The following is a 14,014-nucleotide window of genomic DNA, read 5'->3' as shown; positions in this document are numbered from 1 at the left end:
TGCTAGATGAATGCAAGGAATACAGCTTAAGGATAGTATGAACCTTGTTAATGCTTACAATGCTACATTAGAGTAAGAAAATGTACAAATTTCTTTCAAATGACCAATGTTTTTGTCTCATAAGTCTAGTTTTCTTTTTATTGTACACAAACTTAAATAGTATGCATGCTTAGAATCATGCTTGTAATGACGACGTCTCTCAAACACCAAGCAAGATTTGTCACTCTACTTGGGACAATGAAATGGACCAAAGAGCAGACATGCTTGCGGCAGCTATGTCTCAAGAACCAAATAGATTAGTCATCCATCTTGGAAAGATGTCGTAGGGTAAAAAGGGATCCTCTACCCGCAAAGAAACATTGACTACTGACTAAGGCTTTATCTCTTCTACCTCATAGTCGAGGACGACTATGATTTGAAGAGAGAGTTAATGTCATAAAATCTGATATCTAACCAATTCAAATGATTTTCTCATAATAAATTGATCATTTAATGTAAGAGAATAAACGGGAACAGGGGTTAGAATATAGACATGTGCTTATGGGTCTATCTCAACACGGGCCAAATGGTAAAGGGGTCCAAAAGAGAGATGATCTGTCAAAGAGCAAGGCTAGCCAATGGAGCTCAAAGAACTTAGGGTTAGATTCATTGAAGACCTCCAACGGTTAGTGTTAAAAGTCCTTTGACCTTAGGTAAGCTAGGGCCGAGCCTGAGGTGGGAACCCTGCTCAAGCTTGAGGTGCTTGTCGTGCTAGATGACTAAGGTGCTTGAGGTGCTTGTCGTGCTTGATGATTAAGGTGCTTGAGGTGCTTGTCGTGCTTGATGATTAAGGTGCATGAGGTGCTTGTCGTGCTTGCTGACTAAGATGCTTGAGGTGCTTGTCGTGCTTGCCGACTAGGGAGCTTGAGGTGCTTGTGGGAACTTTTTGGATCAGCTACATCATGGTAGTTATTTTGGATGACTGCAAGCCTAATGTTCTCGGGAATAATGATGTTCTCTGGCTAGTGTTTGTTTAGGACAATCAGATTTCACCTTACTTTTGGTTGCCATCTTACTGATGTCGGTCATCCTGCTGACAATTGGTAGCCATAACTGGGGAGGCTATATCTAGATCCTAGTAACTTTGATAATTGTAAAAAAGAAATTGCTCCGATAAACTTTTGTAGCATTCTTTGATTGTTTGAGACTGTAGTGCTTGGACATATGCTTGAAACATACACTTGGCCTACTATGATACTGGTCTTGTGTTGTGCTTGGCCTTGGTATGAATTGCTAAGACCTACTAGCATGGTTCATACTCTCAGCTGGTTAGTGGTGTTTATTGGATTTCGTACTGTAGTCCTAGCTCTCAAATCTGACTGAGTGTATGATTAGTTATTTGGATTCGGGCTCTTGCTGGCTTTTTATTGATTGTGACTCTTGAAACAAGGGATTTTCCCGACCTAGATTTTGACGGGTTTCTCTCATTTGATAGATTGTTGCACGTCAACATTGGCTCTGAGGAAACCTTTTTGATAATGTTTTGATACTATTTGGCTACCAATCTACTCATGAAGTCACATTTTGGATTGATGGATTGACACTAACCTCTCTTTAACTACCGAAAAATGGGAGGTAGTTTGGTTATGGTTAAATTTTTGGCACTCTGACTTAAAATGTATGCTAGCTCGGATTTGGTTCTAATGAATCAGATATGGTCGCCTTCAGTTTTAGCTCATCAATTTACAATACTTTGCTTTAGCTTTCCTTAGTTATAATTATTAGACATAGTCTGTCTATTAGTTCTCCTAAGTTGACTTTAGATATACTCTCTCCATCTTAGAAGTTTTTGTCCCAATATTTGAATGACTCAACTTTGGTCCATACGTATGTTGTATGTTGTAGTTACAAATCAAAGCATTGGATACAAGTTTTGGTCCATACATTATGTTGTAGGTACAAAACAAAGCATTGCATACAATTTTTGGTTAACTTATGGATGGTTTGACATTTTTTTATATTAAATGGTTACTAAAAAGAACAACTTTTAAGATCATATGGTACAATTTTGGCAAATTACTTTATAAAAAATGTAGGAAAAACTTGAGATTTGTTCAAAAAATTAATATTTAGGATAGTAACTAGTCTGATAATTTTTAAGTTTGACATGGATAACAACTGATAGGTTCTTTGAAGCTTGCCATACGTAGCCAAGTCTAACAAATCTGTTGTCTTGACTATATGGATGCAGGTGAGAATTCTTTCTCGATTTAAAAAGGTTTAACATGATGTAGTCAGACTCTGAAGACCCCTGATGATTCAACGAGGATGACCTTAACAATCCTACTACTTTTGTATAAAATCATTAGAATGATACCTCATTCTTATTATGTTATGCATTAATGAATCATAAACTTAGTCATTTCTGTACAAATCCTTGTTCAACTATCTAAAGCCAATTGTCTTTTGAGTGTTTTCTTCTTTTGTGTATATATATCTAGTTTAATACAACAACATCAACACACACACACACACACACACACACACGAGCTTCCGCCTCGCTCTCCTTCATGCCTCGTGACGGCCACCAACCTCCACGCTGGCCAATGCCCTTAAGTAATGGCAATTGGCTTTCTTACATGTTTATTCTTAAAATCCTTAGGAGGCCGTTCACAAGCCATGACCCCATAGCTCGCGATGTAGCGTGCACATGCCCTTAGCGATAGGATATGTCACAACACCCCTCACTATCTCACAAGAGCATTCGCATGAGGGCATCAATGGCTCACGTCTATATCAGGAGTCGGGTGCGATCTATTGTGCGATTTGCTTTTTGTAAATTTGGAAAAATAGGTTAATTCAGGTACGCAAAATATGTAAATTTGAGTTCCCTCCCCCCCGCCACCCACACGCGCCTCTTCTCCTCTGGAAAACCCGGGATGTCACCTTTGCAAGCCTATCATATTAACCACCTCATGTGCGCACCCTTGTTGAAAGCATATTGAGAGGAGTGTTTGTTCCAAGATGAAGCTCCCGCATTGTAAATTTGTGTAGATTGGTAAATTCAGACAGCATCGCAAGATCAATGGCCCATGATGCCCCTCCTTCTCGAAATAAAAATGGGCCATTGATCCCCTCTTGCCCATGCCCGTGTGAGATAGGCCCGGTTTAGACGGACAAGGGGCGTGCCTCCCTTTGGCGCACACCCATTGAGCTGAAAGAACCCACCAAAAACTTGGCAGAAGGAAAATACGAAAACTATCGCCGGGGTCGTTTGAACTTGGCCATAGTGCTGAGGTCTCTCTCTCTCTCTCTCTCTCTCTCTCTCTCTCTCTCTCTCTCTCTCTCTCTCTCTCTCTCTCTCTCTCTCTCTCTCTCTCTCTCTCTCTCTCTCTCTCTCTCTCTCTCTCTCTCTCTCTCTCTGATCACAAAGAAGAAATGTGTGCGCTTTGGTTTGCTCATTATGACTTTGATTGGGAAGAAGACGAGGCGTTGCCCAGGTTCTTTGAAGCAATTCCAAATGACCTCGTAGCGAACGAAGTCCTGCCGCTCCTGGAGCTCCCCGATCTCAGGCGCTTGCCCCTGCTCTCCGAATCATGGTCCGCCCTCCTGTCAAAAGGTTCTGTCTGGTCCTTCATTGCGTGCCAAAAATGGTTCATGAGCAGGCCTTGGCTTGTCATGCTCTGTCGGACTGCCCCCCCCACGTAGATGGAGTTTGTGGCTTGCCCGCTGCCACGCGGAAACTTGCCGCCATCATCAGGGTCATCCTCGTCGTCTTCATGGAAAGAAGGAGATCTCGACTGCTGGGCGTCACTTACTCCGGCCATCCAGAACTCGATCAATCGGGGACTTTGCTCTATCTCTCATCTTCTGCGCCCGATTGAACCATGCCCCACGGGAAAATAAAAGATTGCACATTGTATCCTCTCTGCCTCCGAAGGCCTCATCTGCACTGTCTGGCATTGCGATCCGCGCCGACGCCCTTTACGGCTATATAGTCCTGTGCCAGTTAGTGGCACTAAACACTGCATCTATGACTCCGATGCGGCTAAACATCTTCACCGGCATGGCCTATCATATGAAACTCCCAAATGCGTACTTCACATTCATACCTCGTGATGACAGTGGCGGACCCAGGAATATGTTCATTTCAATGCAGCACTATTATCGTGGAAGTGAAATATTCAACCTTATTCTCCATGATGATCTTCTCAACTATATGGAGGTGTACAACTCACATACCGACTCTTGGAGGACCTTGGTGGACAGAAGGCCACGCACTGCTGATGATTATCCACATTTGAAGTTCACCACCAGCAGGGTCCATTTGGGGGATGTTTTTTGCTATTGGTCATAATGCTCTATATGCTTACTCCGCACTCTTTGATGAGTGGAGCAAGGTCGATGTGCAGTACCCTATTGATGCTCGTTAGCAATACAACCGCGCTTTCAAGTATGCTGACCGAGTTTTCCTTGCATCGTTGCTGATGCCATGTACTTTGGATGACGAATTTGGTCATGACAAGTTTCATGGGTTTGGACTTAAGGAGCTGAAACCCATGCCTAGGGACGCGAATATCTACTTGTGGGAGCAAGTAGCAACATCTGAATATGACAACGAGTATCGCGAGTTCTTTCGCTCCTTTCCCTTGTTTGAGATAAAAGTCGTGGATTTCAAAGGTTTTGTATGCTTGACAAGTTCATCAATATGTGAGAATGAAGTTAGGAAATTCCCTCCCCTTGTATATGGCATTCAATCTAAGTCCTGGTTTTTGTTGCCCGAGTGCAAAAGCGTCATGGACTATCGACGTGTCTTTGGATTATAACCAAAGACAAACCATGCCGAAGGAGGGTTGTCTCCCTCGTACCTTATTTGTCAGGTATTTTTAATTAGAAACATCATCAAATGGCTAGCAATGCCCTTGCTGGTACAGAAGTTTGTTAGAGTTACAAGTTCAACACATCTACTTGAATAAGGTGGGAACAAAGGCTTAAGCATGATGCTATGGTAGCATGATGACATGGTAGCTTAGGATGATGACTTGACATCATTTTGGATGGTCAATAACCCTTGCATCATCAACTATACACGTTGAAGCATCTACAACAACCACCAAGCAGTTAGGTGGAAAGGTACCTAAAAGGTAGGAGCAGATTCAGAAGGTGCAGCAGGCAGATTTGTAGGGATGAAAATAGCCACCTACAGTTGTGATCACGGAGAAGCAGAGAGACAGAGAACACAGAGAGAGAGCTAAGAGACCTTGTGAGGCTTAGATCATCTTGTATAGAGTGTTGTTATCTGGGAAAACACACTCACTGTACTTGGGACTTTAACCTCTAGCTTGGGTTTGGGGATCAACCATTCAGTCTCACAGAAGTACCTATACTGTGTACCATTGGTACTTTCCGAGTACCTGTCTAGGTACTTCCAGAGTACCATAACTGTCTGTTTGGTACTATTTACTCTCTGTTATTAGTACTGTTAAGACTGTGTCACAGTACCTGTATTCAGAAGGTGCAGCAGACAGATTTGTAGGGATGAAAATAGCCACCTACAACTGTGATCACGGAGAAGCAGAGAGACAGAGAACACAGAGAGAGAGCTAAGAGACCTTGTAAGGCTTAGATCATCTTGTATAGAGTGTTGTTATCTGGGAAAACACACTCACTGTACTTGGGACTTTAACCTCTAGCTTGGGTTTGGGGATCAACCATTCAGTCTCACAGAAGTACCTATACTGTGTACCATTGGTACTTTTCGAGTACCTATCTAGGTACTTCCAAAGTACCATAACTGTCTGTTTGGTACTATTTACTCTCTGTTATTAGTATTGTTAAGACTGTGTCACAGTACCTGTATTGGTAGTCTGCAGTACCTGCACTGGTAGTTTGCAAGTACCAATATTGTATCTCAAGGAAGCTTCATCATCAATAAAGATATTCCTTTCAGTATATCATTGTCTCTCTCATATATTTCAGTTAAACACTTGTCATTCTCACTCATATCTTAGCACAAAGATCCATCTCTTCACTCCCCTTATTTTTCACATGGTATCAGAGCAGGTTGTAGTGCCAAGATAGAGTGATCTTGAGTGAGTTTGAGTGAGTGCAAAAATCCCCCTTCATCACACTCTTTGTGAGGAGTTGAAGATGGCACCAAGCCTACATAATCTACATTTAGAGGGAGCTGAAAAGCTCAATGGCAACAATTATGCAACTTGGAAGGTGAAGATGGAGTCCCTACTCTTCTTCCAAGATTGTTGGCAGCTGGTTTCCATGGAGAGACCAAGTGAAGAAGAACATGATGAAGAGGAGCTAGAAAAATGGGACAAGAAGGCCATGTTTGCAGTCCACATGCTGAAGTTAAGTGTCAAAGATGACATCCTTAGCCACCTAATGGACGTGAAGACTCCCAAGAAGGCTTGGGACACAATGAAGAACATCTATGAGTCAAAGAGCACCTCAAAGCAAGTAGCATTGAGAGCTAAACTTACCAACACCAAAAGGAATCATGGAGAGGATGCTACAAGCTTCATCAAGAGGCTCAAAGATCTACATCAACAACTAGTAGCTGTTGGAGACAAGATTACAGACAATGAGTTGTCTACAATCATCATCCATGGATTGAGAGAAGGATATGAAGGTCTTGTCCAAGGGCTTATTATCTTGAGGGAGAAGCCATCACTTGATGACATGGAACAAATCCTTAGAGATGAGGATCAAAGGCAAGCAGCCATGAAGATCATACATGAAGGAGGAAAGAATACAAGTAGTACCACCGACAATGACAAAGCACTCTTTTCAGCAAGAGGAAGAGGAAGGACAAACACTCAAAGAGGAAGAGGAAGGCATCAACCCAAGCATTCTCATGAAGGTAACTCATCCTATCATGGTAGAAGAGGTCATTCATCTAGAGGTAGAGCAAGAGGAAGAGGTAGGAGCACCTACTACTCTATGCAATGTTATAAATGCTCAAAGTATGGGCATATTGCAAGGGATTGCAGAAGCAACCAAGCTGATTGGAAAGGAAAATCAGCCAACTATATGGATGGAGACAAAGAAGAAGGAAGTTCACATTGCTTTCATGAAGATACATCATTGCTGTCCTTGGAGGAGATGGCAGCTCACACTCATGAAGACCCATGGTGGATTGATAGTGGGGCAAGCTCCCACATGACCTCACATGCTGAGTATTTCTCTAGTTTAGATGATACTCATAATGGCATCATATATACAGCAGATAGTACTCCTAATAGTATTGCAGGTAAAGGAGATATACCCATTCAATTGGGCACAAGAATGAAGAAGACTCTTGGAAATGTTCTCTTGGTACCATCCCTTACCAAGAACCTACTTTCAGTTGGAGCTATGACAGAGAAGGGCCTCAAAGTGGAGTTTGAAGGCCAACAATGCCTCATTAGAGATCCAAAGAATCACTACAAAGTACTTGCCAAAGGGCAAAAGCATGGAAAGCTGTTCAAATTGGAAGGAACACCATCAGCATTTTCAACCACAGGTGGTGGTGAATCAGCACCTATTTCAGCCACAGAGTTATGGCATAAAAGGTATGGGCATTTGAGCTTCAAAAGCATGTGTATGCTAAAGATTCAAGGCATGGTTTTGGGCATTCCAACCTTACAAAGGATTGGGAAAGTATGTGAAGCATGTTGTCTAGGAAAGCAGTCTAGAAGCAAGTTTCCTAGGAGCAAGACTAGGTCACTTGGGATAATTGATTTGATCCATGCAGATGTGTGTGAATCAGCCCACACTTACTCACTTGGTGTGCACACTTATTATGTGAGTTTCACTAATGACTTTTCTAGATATACTTGGGTTTACTTCATGAAGTTCAAGGCTGAAGTATTTCAGATTTTCAAGCTCTTTCACATGATGATTGAGAAGATGACAGGTAGAAGAATCAAAGCTCTCAGGTCTGACAATGGAGGAGAATTCTTATCCAAAGATTTCAGCAAATACCTCCTTGAACATGGGATCAAGAGGCAACTAACTTGCAGCTATACTCCTCAACAAAATGGAGTAGCAGAGAGGAAGAATAGGACACTCTTTGAAGTAGCCAGGTGTATGCTCAAAGACAAAGGACTTAGCAATAGCTATTGGGCTGAAGCTATCAACACTTCATGCTATTTGATGAACAGGTCTCCTACAGATATCTTGAAGGGAATCACACCATATGAAGCTCTACATAAGGTCAAGCCAAAGGTAGATCACCTCAGAGTCGTTGGATGTTTGGCATTTGCTCACATTCCAGATGAGAAGAGGAAGAAGCTGGATGACAAGTCAAGGAGATGCATACTTGTTGGATATAGTGATTTAAGCAAAGCTTACAAGCTATATGATCCTATCAAGAAGGATTCATTCATTTCAAGGGATGTCATATTTGATGAGAGTGCAAGCTTCAAATCAGCCACAAAGTCAGAGGATGCAAGCTCTCCATCACCTCTCAAGATGGACATACCATCCAGCATGCAAGAGGAGATTATTGAAGAACTAGAGGAAGAAGATGAGGAGCATCAAGCAACCCTTAGAAGGTCTTCAAGGACTAGAAGACAACCTCAAAGATTAACATATCACAGAGGTAATGAATCAGATTTTCAGCAATGCAATCTTGCACTTGTTAGCTCCATATTACAACATGAAGAACCTACCACATACAAGGTAGCTAGTACCAAGAAGGAATGGAACCAAGCTATGGAAAAGGAGATGGATGCTCTCCACAAGAATGAGACATGGGATCTATGTCCATTACCCCCCAACAAGAAAGCCATTGGATGCAAGTGGCTTTACAAGCTGAAGTTCAACAAGGAAGGGAAGATTGATAAGCACAAAGCAAGATTGGTAGCCAAAGGCTTTGCTCAACAATATGGTTTGGACTATGATGAAACCTATGCTCCTGTCGCCAAGATGAGCTCTATTAGGTTGTCAATTTCTTTAGCTTCTATCTTAAAGTGGAAGCTTAAGCAAATGGATGTCAACAATACCTTTCTCAATGGGCTACTTGAGGAGGAAGTCTACATGCAGCAACCAGAGGGATATGTTGTTGCAGGGAAAGAGGACATGGTATGTAAGCTCAACAAGAGTTTATATGGATTGAAGCAAGCTTCAAGAGCTTGGTATGGGAGGATTGATGATCACCTCCAATCTGAAGGATTTCAGAGAAGCCATGCTGATCACACTCTTTACTATAAGGTACAAGGAGCAGTAGACTTGGTGGATAGGAAGAGCATTAGTGGCAATGCTTTCTTTCTAGGTGCAGGAGCCATCTCATGGAGCTCCAAGAAACAAAACACCATCATCCTTTCATCAACAGAGGCTGAATATAAAGCTCTTACTATAGCAGCTTGTGAAGCTATTTGGTTGCAAAGATGTTTGCAGGAACTTGGTTTCTATGGAAGTGACCAAGCTACACCTATCATGTGTGACAACACCTCAACTGAATCTTTAGCAAAGAATCCAGTGCTACATCAAAGGACCAAGCACATTGAAGTCAGAGAGCACTTCATCAGGGAGAAGGTGCAAAGTGGAGACATAGTCTTACACCATTGCAGCACCATGGAGAATGTTGCTGATATCTTTACCAAAGCTCTAGGGAAGGAGCTTTTCTTCAAGCATAGATCAGCACTTGGCATGATGGAGCTTCCCTTAAGGGAAGGAATTGAAGAATAAGGGAAGCCTCTTCATGCAAGATCAAGCAATAAGGGAAGGCATCACAACAAAGCCTTCAACAATTTAATGTTTGGTTTGCTTTAGTTGTTTTTGATTTCAGGTTTTACTCTTTTCAAGATGCTTATGGACTTGAGGGAAGGTGTTAAAGTTACAAGTCCAACACATCTACTTGAATAAGGTGGGAACAAAGGCTTAAGCATGATGCTATGGTAGCATGATGACATGGTAGCTTAGGATGATGACTTGACATCATTTTGGATGGTCAATAACCCTTGCATCATCAACTATATACGTTGAAGCATCTACAACAACCACCAAGCAGTTAGGTGGAAAGGTACCTAAAAGGTAGGAGCAGATTCAGGAGGTGCAGCAGGCAGATTTGTAGGGATGAAAATAGCCACCTACAGCTGTGATCACGGAGAAGCAGAGAGACAGAGAACACAGAGAGAGAGCTAAGAGACCTTGTGAGGCTTAGATCATCTTGTATAGAGTGTTGTTATCTGGGAAAACACACTCACTGTACTTGGGACTTTAACCTCTAGCTTGGGTTTGGGGATCAACCATTCAGTCTCACAGAAGTACCTATACTGTGTACCATTGGTACTTTCCGAGTACCTGTCTAGGTACTTCCAGAGTACCATAAATGTCTGTTTGGTACTATTTACTCTCTGTTATTAGTATTGTTAAGACTGTGTCACAGTACCTGTATTGGTAGTCTGCAGTACCTGCACTGGTAGTTTGCAAGTACCAATATTGTATCTCAAGGAAGCTTCATCATCAATAAAGATATTCCTTTCAGTATATCATTGTCTCTCTCATATATTTCAGTTAAACACTTGTCATTCTCACTCATATCTTAGCACAAAGATCCATCTCTTCACTCCCCTTATTTTTCACAAAGTTCACACAAGTGGACTTGCTTTTTGGACTTGGAAGATCCATACAATATGTATGTTGAGAAAATTGCAAAAAGATCTGTCCTTGGAAGGGGGTTCAAAACTCAATTTACTAGCCTTTTTAAGTTTTTCTACCCTTTAAACTTAATCGCGCGAACTTCGCCCACTTTTGGGCGTCAATTAGTGGAGTGGTAGTATTGTAGGTTGGACACACGCCTAAGACTGTTGGCTTTATTTTGTACAGGTATTAACACTAGTTTGGTACCAAAACAGGACACTTAGTGTCTTTTTTTTACAAATTTACATTAAATGCTACTTGCATCAGACAGTGTATTTAAGAAAACCCTCTTGATATGCTTAAATATGTTAGCTAGAGGGTCTTTGAAAAATATAACCTTGCATTTTAGAAGCTATCATGATCAAGAAATATACTCATCAAGTGGACCCCCATAAGACTGTGATTGATGCTAAAAGCCGTTTTTCGGCTCTCCATAATTGCCATAGTAAGGTACTCCACCCTACCAAATTCACCCAAACGCTATGGATATCCCTACCATTTCACTGTACATAGGCGTGTGTGAGTTAGGGGGCTTTTCCCATATCTTCTTAAAAACTCTCAGCTAGCTAGTCACTAGGCTAGTGAGCCAAAAAAATAAAAAAAATAAAAAAAATAAAAAAATAAAAGTATATTATGGCCTCTTTGTGTGTAAATATTTCATTGTATATATGGCCTAAATATAGGGATTTTTTATAATTATTTTGGTAATTTATTTAAATATTTCTACTGAGGTGTGTGTTTTATTAAACCTATATACACCTTCTTTCATCCTCTTACACCATAATTATATTTTTTTCCAATATGTACATACTCTAACCTCATATTTTTCCTTTATACAAATCACTCCCACATTTTCACCCTCACCCGTGTGAAAACAAAAAATTGATTTCTACTCATTGGTTACGTTTATTATATTATTTACTTGCATACCTTTTCCTCTTTCACCCAAAATAATTCAAGGAGGGACCATATCATATGATTCCAATATCTTTCCATATCCATAACTCCTCCATATTTTTATTATTATTTTTACTCATTATTCTAACACCATGTGCTCATTGAGCTAAAGTCCATGAATAGTCCATACACTAGTCCCACCATATATATATTTCTTTATTCACCAATAATCCTCCTCCATGCATGGGTCAAGGGCAACTTGGATGCTTTGTATTATAATATGACAAAGGAGGGGCTCACTCTTGGATGCATTGTACAAATTCAACAAAGGGGGGGGCCACTAAAAGACTTTTGCAGGCATAAAAATAGGCTTTTTGGTGAGAATTTTGGCACCTATCTCCACTCCGAATTTGGAGCGGTGGTCAAAAGAGAAAATGTAGCCCACGCTCTGAATAATCACCTTAAATTTTTTCATGATTTTTGGAGCTACCAGCGGTGAGCTATGATTTTTTGAGTGGACCCCAGTCTGCCACTTTTCTCACAAGTAGCCTTTAGTCTTCTCTCACCCTTCCACACACCTACTCACTCTTACACATCCCTCCCTCTCCTTCCCTCACTCAAACCTGCAATTTCCATGGCTTCTCCCACCCTCTTCACCATTACCCTTCTCTCTCATCCCTATAGTTCTTTTATGAACCTCTACATACATACACACTCTCCATGTCTCTCTCTATTGCTTCTATGTTACAATTTCATTTACCTCTCCTAAAAATATCTAAAATTCAGCATCTTAACCATGATAAATTCTGCAAATTGAGGATTTTTCATCAACAAATCCTCTTTTCATCGTGGTGGTCAACCGTGGCGGCGGCGTAAAGAAGCGAAGAAGAAGAAGAAGACCAGCGGTCATTTTTTCCACAATCTACACAAGGGTGAGTTCAAGCTTCTTCAAAGCTTCACCATCTCAATGATTCTCTTTTAATTCACCCCTCTTCCTTCATCAAATCAACTCATCCTACCCATTGTAAATGTATCACTAACAATTCTAGTGATTATTACCACTAACAACTAACTTCTCTTGTAAAAATGCACCCACACTATCAACATATGGAGTAGGCAACCGCACAAGTAAACCAAATTCACTCACTCCCATGGAAGTTTCTCTCCTTTCACCACATCAATAATTCTCTTACTTGAGCCCACATCCATGTGACTCAAGAGAAAAGAGAGACCCCATTCTCATTTGAAATACATAAAAATTCATAATCCTTGATCTTTCCTAATAAAATTGATTAGGCTTAATCCTAATCAAGGCTTCTAAAACCTATAAATAGAACCCATTCCTCCTTGTAAAAGACATGACTATACCATTGCACACTAGATTGAGCGTACCACACGCCAGTTCTATCTTGGTTGTAAAGAGAGAGTAAGCTTTCTATTCACCATCACCGTGGTGCATAGAAAAGCTTGAGCTAGTTTGAGTGAGTGCGAGTAGAAGATATTCTTCCTACCATTGTTGTATCTACCCCAACATCAATGAATTGGTAGTTTTGTGTGCAATTTATGTCCAAAGGCTCACGCTTATCCCCCAATTTGGCTTGGCAAACTCATTCAGCTTCATAAGGTGACTTGTTTCATTGAAGGTTGTTGTTTTGTTGCTTGTGATTCATTGGCTATTGTTTGGCTACCATTGTAAGAGGGTGGATGGTGAGAGGGCTCCCATAACCCTAAGACAATGTGCTAGTGATGCTATAACCAAATCTTGTCACTTGATTCCGCAAGCTCTAAGTTCCTTTTTGTGCAAAATATAAAGTTGAAGCTAAGTTGTACACCATCTCTCTCTCTCTCTCTCTCTCTCTCTCTCTCTCTCTCTCTCTCTCTCTCTCTCTCTCTCTCTCTCTCTCTCTCTCTCTCTCGTGTTTTAGTGTGTGAGAGTGTTCCATTGGTGTTAGGGTTAGTGTAAATTCCTTGCTTGTTTGTGGGTTGCTCTAACGATTCTCCTCTTTTGCGTCCTAGTTCGCTCTTAAACTAGGTGGTGCCCCTTGTGTAGTTGGGATTTGGCTGTGGGTTTGTTGTTTTGGTTTGTGTTGTGTTGTGCTCCAGCCCCATTGAGCAGCACGGGAGCCTTGAAGGGTGTCTAGAGGTTGCTCTTCTTGTTGCCCGCCCCGGACCGCCTCAATGCTTTGAAGAAATCAACTTTATAAGCTCAATAACAAATGATGCGACCTTGTAGAAACTTGTACACAACTTTTCTACAATTGTGCTATAGATAATTGCAAGTTTCATGTGCAAAAAATTTTACTTGAGAGAATATAAAATAATGGAAAGTTCTACGTGTTTGATATGGCCATTTCAAGCATATTGTTGTATGCATAGAAACAAGGTAAAGATTTACGACGGCCTACATAGGAGAGAGAGAGAGAGAGAGAGAGAGAGAGAGAGAGAGAGAGAGAGAGAGAGAGAGAGAGAGCTACCTCGACTCCAACAAAGTGAGAGAGTG

General features: G+C 41.2%; 1 pseudogene; it reads left to right on the top strand.

The window, feature by feature from the left end:
* Positions 1-3,393: 3,393 nt before the first annotated feature.
* On the top strand, positions 3,394-4,805 carry LOC147428786 (uncharacterized; annotated as a pseudogene).
* Positions 4,806-14,014: the final 9,209 nt, after the last annotated feature.

The sequence above is a fragment of the Adiantum capillus-veneris genome, chromosome 23, assembly GCF_014529385.1.
Source record: "Adiantum capillus-veneris isolate H3 chromosome 23, ASM1452938v2, whole genome shotgun sequence".
In the NCBI taxonomy this organism is placed as follows: Eukaryota; Viridiplantae; Streptophyta; class Polypodiopsida; order Polypodiales; family Pteridaceae; genus Adiantum; species Adiantum capillus-veneris.
This window is presented reverse-complemented; position numbering and strand designations above follow the sequence as displayed.